This window comes from Oncorhynchus gorbuscha, unplaced genomic scaffold (genome assembly GCF_021184085.1).
Source record: "Oncorhynchus gorbuscha isolate QuinsamMale2020 ecotype Even-year unplaced genomic scaffold, OgorEven_v1.0 Un_scaffold_1035, whole genome shotgun sequence".
Taxonomy (NCBI): Eukaryota; Metazoa; Chordata; class Actinopteri; order Salmoniformes; family Salmonidae; genus Oncorhynchus; species Oncorhynchus gorbuscha.
In genome coordinates this window covers 162779-175000 of record NW_025745942.1, presented here as the reverse complement: position 1 = coordinate 175000, position 12222 = coordinate 162779, and the positions used below count along the sequence as shown (strand labels likewise).

At 49.3% G+C, this 12222-nt stretch overlaps 1 pseudogene; it reads right to left on the bottom strand.

Annotated features, from left to right (window-relative positions):
• The window catches only part of LOC124021061, a 38738-nt pseudogene that overhangs the window by 10945 nt on the left and 15571 nt on the right, over positions 1-12222 (bottom strand).

Genomic DNA, 12222 nt, shown 5'->3' with positions numbered 1-12222 from the left:
GAATCTGCTGTGGGCCAGTTTGAGGTGTTTGAGGAGACTGTAGAGTCTCCTACAGTTCAGAGTGCACCAGGGACAGTGGAGGTCATCTCTAGCCTCGGTTTGCTGCTGTGTGTTGTGGTTATACAGGAACTAGAGAGAGAAGGAGAGAGAGGAGAGAGAGAGAGGGAGAGAGAGAGGGGTGAGGGAGGGAGGGAGAGAGAGAGGGGTGAGAGGAGAAGGAGAGCGTGAGAAGGATATAGACTATGTAATTCTACACATAAGGTCAGCCAGTCTGACCATAGAGTATGAGTCAGTAGAAACTATGAAACTCCCCATCCTTGACAGCCAAGTCTGAAATACATTGAACCAAATGGGACCCTATTGCCTACATAGTGAACCATGGGCCCTGGTCAAATGAAGGGCACTATATAGGGAACAGGATGCAGACCTGCTATAAAGGACCAGGTCTCTAATAACCCCCAGTCAGACCTGTTATAAAGGACCAGGTCTCTAATAACCCCCAGTCAGACCTGTTATAAAGGACCAGGTCTCTAATAACCCCCAGTCAGACCTGTTATAAAGGACCAGGTCTCTAATAACCCCCAGTCAGACCTGTTATAAAGGACCAGGTCTCTAATAACCCCCAGTCAGACCTGTTATAAAGGACCAGGTCTCTAATAACCCCCAGTCAGACCTGTTATAAAGGACCAGGTCTCTAATAACCCCCAGTCAGCCTGTTATAAAGGACCAGGTCTCTAATAATCCACCCCCAGTCAGACCTGTTATAAAGGACCAGGTCTCTAATAACCCCCAGTCAGACCTGTTATAAAGGACCAGGTCTCTAATAACCCCCAGTCAGACCTGTTATAAAGGACCAGGTCTCTAATAACCCCCAGTCAGACCTGTTATAAAGGACCAGGTCTCTAATAATCCCCCCCAGTCAGACCTGTTATAAAGGACCAGGTCTCTAATACCATCCACCCCCAGTCAGACCTGTTATAAAGGACCAGGTCTCTAATAACCCCCAGTCAGACCTGTTATAAAGGACCAGGTCTCTAATAACCCCCAGTCAGACCTGTTATAAAGGACCAGGTCTCTAATAACCCCCAGTCAGACCTGTTATAAAGGACCAGGTCTCTAATAACCCCCAGTCAGACCTGTTATAAAGGACCAGGTCTCTAATAACCCCCAGTCAGACCTGTTATAAAGGACCAGGTCTCTAATAACCCCCAGTCAGACCTGTTATAAAGGACCAGGTCTCTAATACCCCCAGTCAGACCTGTTATAAAGGACCAGGTCTCTAATAACCCCCCCAGTCAGACCTGTTATAAAGGACCAGGTCTCTAATAACCCCATCCCTGTTATAAAGGACTCCAGTCAGACCTGTTATAAAGGACCAGGTCTCTAATAACTCCCAGTCAGACCTGTTATAAAGGACCAGGTCTCTAATAACCCCAGTCAGACCTGTTATAAAGGACCAGGTCTCTAATACCATCCACCTCCAGTCAGACCTGTTATAAAGGACCAGGTCTCTAATACCCCCAGTCAGACCTGTTATAAAGGACCAGGTCTCTAATACCCCCAGTCAGACCTGTTATAAAGGACCAGGTCTCTAATAACCCCAGTCAGACCTGTTATAAAGGACCAGGTCTCTAATACCATCCACCTCCAGTCAGACCTGTTATAAAGGACCAGGTCTCTAATAACCCCAGTCAGACCTGTTATAAAGGACCAGGTCTCTAATAACCCCTCCAGTCAGACCTGTTATAAAGGACCAGGTCTCTAATAACCCCCAGTCAGACCTGTTATAAAGGACCAGGTCTCTAATAACCCCCAGTCAGACCTGCTATAAAGGACCAGGTCTCTAATACCATCCACCCCCAGTCAGACCTGTTATAAAGGACCAGGTCTCTAATAACCCCCAGTCAGACCTGTTATAAAGGACCATGTCTCTAATACCCCCAGTCAGACCTGTTATAAAGGACCAGGTCTCTAATAACCCCCAGTCAGACCTGCTATAAAGGACCAGGTCTCTAATACCATCCACCTCCAGTCAGACCTGTTATAAAGGACCAGGTCTCTAATAACCCCCAGTCAGACCTGTTATAAAGGACCAGGTCTCTAATACCCCCAGTCAGACCTGTTATAAAGGACCAGGTCTCTAATACCCCCAGTCAGACCTGTTATAAAGGACCAGGTCTCTCATACCATCCACCTCCAGTCAGACACATAACAAGAGAACAAAAGACAAGCACAACACAACTGTGATTCAGACATGGATTGCACAATGCAATCTGCTCTAAAGTCAAGAATACAAGTGTGTTTCTCCCTCTCACCTGGTAGAATATGCGTAGATTGTCACTCGGTTCCTCAAGTGTGTGTTCTTGTCTCATCTGAAACTCTGTACTGCTGAAGGAGTCTTTCACAGCTACAGAGAGAGGGAAGAAACGTGTTCCACGTTTAAAGGGATTCTTTGGTGAGGTCATAGAAGTGTTCCACGTTTAAAGGGATTCTTTGGTGAGGTCATAGAACGTGTTCCACGTTCAAAGGGATTCTTTGGTGAGGTCATAGAACGTGTTCCACGTTCAAAGGGATTCTTTGGTGAGGTCATAGAACGTGTTCCACGTTCAAAGGGATTCTTTAACCTGTTCCACGTTCAAAGGGATTCTTTGGTGAGGTCATAGAACGTGTTCCACGTTTAAAGGGATTCTTTGGTGAGGTCATAGAACGTGTTCCACGTTCAAAGGGATTCTTTAACGTGTTCCACGTTCAAAGGGATACTTCAGGATTTTGCTAATGAGGTCATTTATCTACTTCCCCAGAAATCAGATGAACTCGTGGATACTACTTTTATTTCTCAGTGTCCAGTATGAAGGATGTTGCTAACTATCACTGGCGCAATTGCTAACTAATGTTCGCTAGCAGACACCACAGACTTCCAGTCATTTTGCTAACGCTAGTTAGCATTGGCTCACAAAACTGCCTCTTAACTTCCTTTTTATAACGGACGTTAAAGACATAAAAATCTACAAATTACAACAGTCCGTCTGTGTGCGAGTGCGTCGTCTGGTCCGTGTCTCACCTACGGTCTGAGTGGGTCTGAGGGAGCAGGGCTTAGGGTCGGAGGTCAGGCTGCTAGCGTCAGCGTTCCGCGTGGCGAGGGGTTTGGCCACAGGGGCCGTCGACCTATCACTGGGCTCGCCTGTCCAACGCAGTGTGAACTGGAGAGTAGGACCCTTGGAGAACGTCTCAAACGGAGGGAGGAGCTACAGAAAGTGGGGTAGAGAGACAAAGACATGAGTAAAGGGAAGTGCTGACCTCTTCCTGTCTGTTCAGAGAGGAAGACCAGGGGCCTGGGAGGAGGAATTACATACTAGTGATGCACCGTATACAAAACTTCTGGACTTTTTTTGATACAATCATTTTTATTTTCGATACTTCCTGCCAAATGTATCTCACGGATCAAATTTGTTTATCAACGCAGTCAATGTCCCCAACGGAATACACCGTGCCTGTCGCCACTTAGCCTGGACTGGGAGTCTGGACTGTATCATGTTAGCTCCCCACTTAGCCTGTACTGGGAGTCTGGACTGTATCATGTTAGCTCCCCACTTAGCCTGTACTGGGAGTCTGGACTGTATCATGTTAGCTCTCCACTTAGCCTGTACTGGGAGTCTGGACTGTATCATGTTAGCTCCCCACTTAGCCTGGGGAGTCTGGACTGTATCATGTTAGCTCCCCACTTAGCCTGTACTGGGAGTCTGGACTGTATCATGTTAGCTCCCCACTTAGCCTGTACTGGGAGTCTGGACTGTGGATCATGTTAGCTCCCCACTTAGCCTGTACTGGGAGTCTGGACTGTATCATGTTAGCTCTCCACTTAGCCTGTACTGGGAGTCTGGACTGTATCATGTTAGCTCCCACTTAGCCTGTACTGGGAGTCTGGACTGTATCATGTTAGCTCTCCACTTAGCCTGTACTGGGGGTCTGGACTGTATCATGTTAGCTCCCACTTAGCCTGGACTGTATCATGTTAGCTCCCCACTTAGTCTGGACTGTATCATGTTAGCTCCCCACTTAGTCTGGACTGTATCATGTTAGCTCCCCACTTAGCCTGTACTGTATCATGTTAGCTCCCCACTTAGCCTGTACTGTATCATGTTAGCTCCCCACTTAGCCTGTACTGTATCATGTTAGCTCCCCACTTAGCCTGTACTGTATCATGTTAGCTCCCCACTTAGCCTGTACTGTATCATGTTAGCTCCCCACTTAGCCTGTACTGTATCATGTTAGCTCTCCACTCAGCCTGTACTGTATCATGTTAGCTCCCCACTTAGCCTGGACTGTATCATGTTAGCTCCCCACTTAGCCTGTACTGTATCATGTTAGCTCCCCACTTAGCCTGTACTGTATCATGTTAGCTCCCCACTTAGCCTGTACTGTATCATGTTAGCTCCCCACTTAGCCTGTACTGTATCATGTTAGCTCCCCACTTAGCCTGTACTGTATCATGTTAGCTCCCCACTTAGCCTGTACTGTATCATGTTAGCTCCCACTCAGCCTGTACTGTATCATGTTAGCTCCCCACTTAGCCTGTACTGTATCATGTTAGCTCCCCACTTAGCCTGTACTGTATCATGTTAGCTCCCCACTTAGCCTGTACTGTATCATGTTAGCTCCCCACTTAGCCTGTACTGTATCATGTTAGCTCCCCACTTAGCCTGGACTGTATCATGTTAGCTCTCCACTCAGCCTGTACTGTATCATGTTAGCTCCCCACTTAGCCTGTACTGTATCATGTTAGCTCTCCACTCAGCCTGTACTGTATCATGTTAGCTCCCCACTTAGCCTGTACTGTATCATGTTAGCTCCCCACTTAGCCTGTACTGTATCATGTTAGCTCCCCACTTAGCCTGTACTGTATCATGTTAGCTCCCCACTTAGCCTGTACTGTATCATGTTAGCTCCCCACTTAGCCTGTACTGTATCATGTTAGCTCCCCACTTAGCCTGTACTGTATCATGTTAGCTCCCCACTTAGCCTGGACTGTATCATGTTAGCTCTCCACTCAGCCTGTACTGTATCATGTTAGCTCCCCACTTAGCCTGTACTGTATCATGTTAGCTCTCCACTCAGCCTGTACTGTATCATGTTAGCTCCCCACTTAGCCTGGACTGTATCATGTTAGCTCTCCACTCAGCCTGTACTGGGAGTCTGGACTGTATCATGTTTAAATGTAACAATACTGAACTTCTAAGATCCCTAACTAATGAACAGAGTAGCTGAGTTCATCTGACTGGATCAGGAGCCATTCTGGGACTTGTTAATATACCTTTTATTTATTTACATTTTTTTATTGAACTTTATTTAACGAGGCAAGTCAGTTAAAGAACAACTTCTTATTTACAATGAGGGCCTACCAAAAGGCAAATGGCCTCCTGCGGGGACGAGGGCTGGGATTAAAAATTATACACACACACATATATATATATATATATAAAAATATAGGACCAAACACACATCACAACAGCACATGACAACACAACAGTACATAAAGAGAGACCTAAGACAACAACATAGCAAGGCAGCAGCACATGACAACACAACAGCACATAAAGAGGGACCTAAAGACAACAACATTTACAATGAGCATGGCAGCAGCACATGACAACACAACAGCACATAGACCTAAGACAACAACATATAGGCAGCAGCACACACAACACAACAGCACATAAAGAGGGACCTAAGACAACAACATAGCAAGGCAGCAGCACATGACAACACAACAGTACATAGAGACCTAAGACAACAACATAGCAAGGCAGCAGCACATGACAACACAACAGTACATAGAGACCTAAGACAACAACATAGCATGGCAGCTGCACATGACAACACAACAGACAACAACATAGCAGAGTAGCACATGACAACAGACAAGACAACAACATAGCATGGCAGCAGCACATGACAACACAGGTATTGTTTTGGTATGGAGTAACGTGATACTAAACCTGGTTTCCAAGTCCAAATTGTGGTCTGGTGACAACACACACGTACCTTTCCATCCAGGTTCGTTTCCCAGGTGGCTCTCTTCTTGTTGACAGGACAGTCCACCATCTGCTGCATAGACACCTCATACTCTCCATCTAACAACTGCAGACGCCTACACACACACACACACACACACACACACAAACACACAAACATTAACAGCAACAGATAGAGGCCATCCAACAACTGCAAAGTGAGTCGGTTTTTGTGAAGAAAGGTGATTTCTAGACGGCCAACTGCAATGCAGGTGTTGTGGGACAAGCCCCACAGTCCCCCGGAGACGCTCCCCCGGAGACACAAGCCCCACAGTCCCCCGGAGACGCACATGACAAGCCCCACAGTCCCCGGAGACGCGGGACAAGCCCCACAGTCCCACGGAGACGCGGGACAAGCCCCACAGTCCCCCGGAGACGCGGGACAAGCCCCACAGTCCCCCGGAGACGCGGGACAAGCCCCACAGTCCCCCGGAGACGCGGGACAAGCCCCACAGTCCCCCGGAGACGCGGGACAAGCCCCACGGAGACGCGGGACAAGCCCCACAGTCCCCCGGAGACGCGGGACAAGCACCACAGTCCCCCGGAGACGCGGGACAAGCCCCACAGTCCCCCGGAGACGCGGGACAAGCCCCACAGTCCCCGGAGACGCGGGACAAACCCCACAGTCCCCGGAGACGCGGGACAAGCCCCACAGTCCCCCTGGAGACGCGGGACAAGCCCACAGTCCCCGGAGACGCGGGACAAGCCCCACAGTCCCCGGAGACGCAAGCCCCCACGGAGACACAAGCCCCACGGAGTCCCCACGGAGACGCGGGACAAGCCCCACAGTCCACACACACACACACACACACACACACACAAACATGGAGACGCGGGACAAGCCCCACAGTCCCCCGGAGACGCGGGACAAGCCCCACAGTCCCCGGAGACGCGGGACAAGCCCCACAGTCCCCGGAGACGCGGGACAAGCCCCACAGTCCCCTGGAGACGCGGGACAAGCCCCACAGTCCCCCGGAGACGCGGGACAAGCCCCACAGTCCCCCAAGACGCGGGACAAGCCCCACAGTCCCCCTGGAGACGCGGGACAAGCCCCACAGTCCCCGGAGACGCGGGACAAGCCCCACAGTCCCCCTGGAGACGCGGGACAAGCCCCACAGTCCCCGGAGACGCGGGACAAGCCCCACAGTCCCCGGAGACGGAGACGCGGGGACAAGCCCCACCACAGCCCCCGGAGACGCGGGACAAGCCCCACAGTCCCCGGAGACGCGGGACAAGCCCCACAGTCCCCGGAGACGCGGGACAAGCCCCACAGTCCCCGGAGACGCGGGACAAGCCCCACAGTCCCCCGGAGACGCGGGACAAGCCCCACAGACCCAAGCCCCACGGAGACGCGGGACAAGCCCCACGGAGACGCGGGACAAGCCCCACAGTCCCCGGAGACGCGGGACAAGCCCCACAGTCCCCGGAGACGCGGGACAAGCCCCACAGTCCCCGGAGACGCGGGACAAGCCCCACAGTCCCCCGGAGACGCGGGACAAGCCCCACAGTCCCCCTGGAGACGCGGGACAAGCCCCACAGTCCCCCGGAGACGCGGGACAAGCCCCACAGTCCCCCGGAGACGCGGGACAAGCCCCACAGTCCCCCTGGAGACGCGGGACAAGCCCCACAGTCCCCCGGAGACGCGGGACAAGCCCCACAGTCCCCTGGAGACGCGGGACAAGCCCCACAGTCCCCCGGAGACGCGGGACAAGCCCCACAGTCCCCCGGAGACGCGGGACAAGCCCCACGGAGACGCGGACAAGCCCCACGGAGACGCGGGACAAGCACGGAGACGCGGGACAAGCCCCACAGTCCCCGGAGACGCGGGACAAGCCCACAGTCCCCGGAGTGTGTTTGTGTGTGAAAGATGAATAACAAAAGAACACAACCCTCTGTGTGTGTGTGTGTGTGTGTGTGTGTGTGTGTGTGTGTGTGTGTGTGTGTGTGTCTGTGTCTGTGTCTGTGTCTGTGTCTGTGTCTGTGTGTGTGTGTGTGTCTGTGTCTGTGTCTGTGTCTGTGTGTGTGTGTGTGTGTGTGTGTGTGTGTGTGTGTGTGTGTGTGTGTGTGTGTGTGTGTGTGTGTGTACTGTACTGGTGAGTACCTAAAGTCCAAGAGTAGTAAACCAACTATAATTCAGACAAGTGAGGACATTCAGCCGGTCCTCACTTGTTAAAGGCTATTTTAGGGTTAGGTTTAGGGGTTAGGGGTTAAGTTTAAGAGTTAGGGGTTAGGTTTAGGGGTTAAGTTTAAGGGTTAGGGGTTAAGTTTAAGGTTTTAGGTTTAGGGGTTAAGTTTAAGGGTTAGGGGTTAAGTTTAAGGGTTAGGTTTAGGGGTTAAGTTTAAGGGTTAGGTTTAGGGGTTAAGTTTAAGGGTTAGGGGTTAGGTTTAGGGGTTAAGTTTAAGGGTTAAGTTTAAGGGTTAGGGGTTAGGTTTAAGAGTTAGGGGTTAGGTTTAGGGGTTAAGTTTAAGGGTTAGGTTTAGGGGTTAAGTTTAAGGGTTAGGGGTTAGGTTTAGGGGTTAAGTTTAAGGGTTAAGTTTAAGGGTTAGGTTTAGGGGTTAAGTTTAAGGGTTAGGGGTTTTTAGGGGTTAAGTTTAAGGGTTAGGGGTTAGGTTTAAGGGTTAGGGGTTAGGTTTAGGGGTTAAGTTTAAGGGTTAGGTTTAGGGGTTAAGTTTAAGGGTTAGGGAAAATAAGAACTTGAATGGGAATCAAATTGTTGGTTCCCAGAAAGTCCTCAAGTATAGTAAGACATAGCTGTGTGTGTGTGTGTGTGTGTGTGTGTGTGTGTGTGTGTGTGTGTGTGTGTGTGTGTGTGTGTGTGTGTGTGTGTGTGTGTGTGTGTGTGTGTGTGTGTGTGTGTGTGTGTGTGTGTGTGTACCTGTTCTTATCAAACACAGTCATCTGAGCTACGAACATCGTTTCTCCAACTTCTTCTTGTCTGACGGTGGAGCTTCTCTTCTTCCTGTTACACACATCCTCTGTACCAATACAAGACTGGGGTTAACACACACCTCCTCTGTTCCAATACAAGACTGGGGTTAACACACACCTCCTCTGTACCAATACAAGACTGGGGTTAACACACACACACACACCTCCTCTGTACCAATACAAGACTGGGGTTAACACACACCTCCTCTGTTCCAATACAAGACTGGGGTTAACACACACCTCCTCTGTACCAATACAAGACTGGGGTTACACAGTTTAAGGGTTACACACCTCCTCTGTTCCAATACAAGACTGGGGTTAACACACACGTTAACACACACACACACACACCCTCCTCTGTTCCAATACAAGACTGGGGTTAACACACACCTCCTCTGTACCAATACAAGACTGGGGTTAACACACACACACACACACATCCTCTGTACCAATACAAGACTGGGGTTAACACACACACACACACACACACATCCTCTGTACCAATACAAGACTGGGGTTAACACACACACACACACCCTCTGTACCAATACAAGACTGGGGTTAACACACACATCCTCTGTACCAATACAAGACTGGGGTTCCAACACACACACACACACACACACACACACACACACACACACACACACACACACACACACACACACACACACACACACACACACACACACACACACACACACACACTACAAGACTGGGGTTAACACACACACACACCTCCTCTGTTCCAATACAAGACTGGGGTTAACACACACACACATCCTCTGTACCAATACAAGACTGGGGTTAACACACACACACACACACACACATCCTCTGTACCAATACAAGACTGGGGTTAACACACACACACACACACACACACACACACACACACACACACCTGTACCAATACAAGACTGGGGTTAACACACACACACACACACACTGTTCCAATACAAGACTGGGGTTAACACACACATCCTCTGTACCAATACAAGACTGGGGTTAACACACACACACACACCTGTACCAATACACGACTGGGGTTAACACACACATCCTCTGTACCAATACAATACTGGGGTTAACACACACACACACCTGTACCAATACAAGACTGGGGTTAACACACACATCCTCTGTTCCAATACAAGACTGGGGTTAACACACACATCCTCTGTACCAATACAATACTGGGGTTAACACACACACACACACACACACACACACACACACACACACACACACACACACACACACACACACACACACACACACACACACACACACACACACACACACACACACACACACACACACACACACACACACACACACACACACACACCTGTACCAATACAAGACTGGGGTTAACACACACACACATCCTCTGTACCAATACAAGACTGGGGTTAACACACACACACACACACATCCTCTGTACCAATACAAGACTGGGGTTAACACACACACACACACACATCCTCTGTACCAATACAAGACTGGGGTTAACACACACACACACACACCTCCTCTGTACCAATACAAGACTGGGGTTAACACACACACACACATCCTCTGTACCAATACAAGACTGGGGTTAACACACACACACACACACATCCTCTGTACCAATACAAGACTGGGGTTAACACACACACACACACACATCCTCTGTACCAATACAAGACTGGGGTTAACACACACACACACACACATCCTCTGTACCAATACAAGACTGGGGTTAACACACACACACACCTCCTCTGTACCAATACAATACTGGGGTTAACACACACGTCCTCTGTTCCAATACAAGACTGGGGTTAACACACACACACACACACACACACACATCCTCTGTACCAATACAAGACTGGGGTTAACACACACACACACACATCCTCTGTACCAATACAAGACTGGGGTTAACACACACACACTGTTCCTCTGTTCCAATACAATACTGGGGTTAACACACACACACACACATCCTCTGTACCAATACAAGACTGGGGTTAACAGCACACATCCTCTGTACCAATACAAGACTGGGGTTAACACACACACACACCCTCTGTACCAATACAAGACTGGGGTTAACACACACACACACAAATCCTCTGTACCAATACAAGACTGGGGTTAACACACACACACACACACATCCTCTGTACCAATACAAGACTGGGGTTAACACACACCTCCTCTGTTCCAATACAATACTGGGGTTAACACACACACACACACACACACACACATCCTCTGTACCAATACAAGACTGGGGTTAACACACACACACACACATCCTCTGTACCAATACAAGACTGGGGTTAACACACACACACACACATCCTGTGACAATACAAGACTTTAACACAGCAGCACACACACACACACACACACACACACACACACACACACACACACACACACACACACACACATCCTCTGTACCAATACAAGAGGGGTTAACTGCTCTGTTCCAATACAATACTGAGTACCAATACAAGACTGGGGTTAACTTCCTCTGTAGACTGGGGTTAACACACACACACACACACATCCTCTGTACCGTCTGCTCCTGCTTCTTCCTGTATACAAGACTGGGAATTAACAATAAGAAGACAGTAACTCTGTACCAATACAAGACTGGGATGAGACACACACACACACATCTGTACCAATACAAGACTGGGGTTAACACACACACACACACACATCCTCTGTACCAATACAAGACTGGGGTTAACACACACACACACACACATCCTCTGAGAAGACTGGGGTTACAGTAACACACACACACACATCCTCTGTACCAATACAAGACTAAGAAGACAGTAACCGTACCAATATGAGAGGTTCCAATACAAGACTGGGGTTAATAAGAAGACAGTAACCGTCCTCTGGACTGGGGTTAACACACACACAGAAGACAGTCCTCTGTACCAATACAAGACTGGGGTAACACACACACACACACATCCTCTGTTCCAATACAATAGTGGGGGGAACACACAACACATCCTCTGTACCAATACAAGACTGGGGTTAACACACACACACACATCCTCTGTAAATACAAGAGAAGACAGTAACCGTACAAGATGAGAGGGGAATAAGAAGACAGTAACCACACAGGATGAGAGGGGAATAACAAGACAGTACACACACACACACAACACACACACACACACACACACACACACACACACA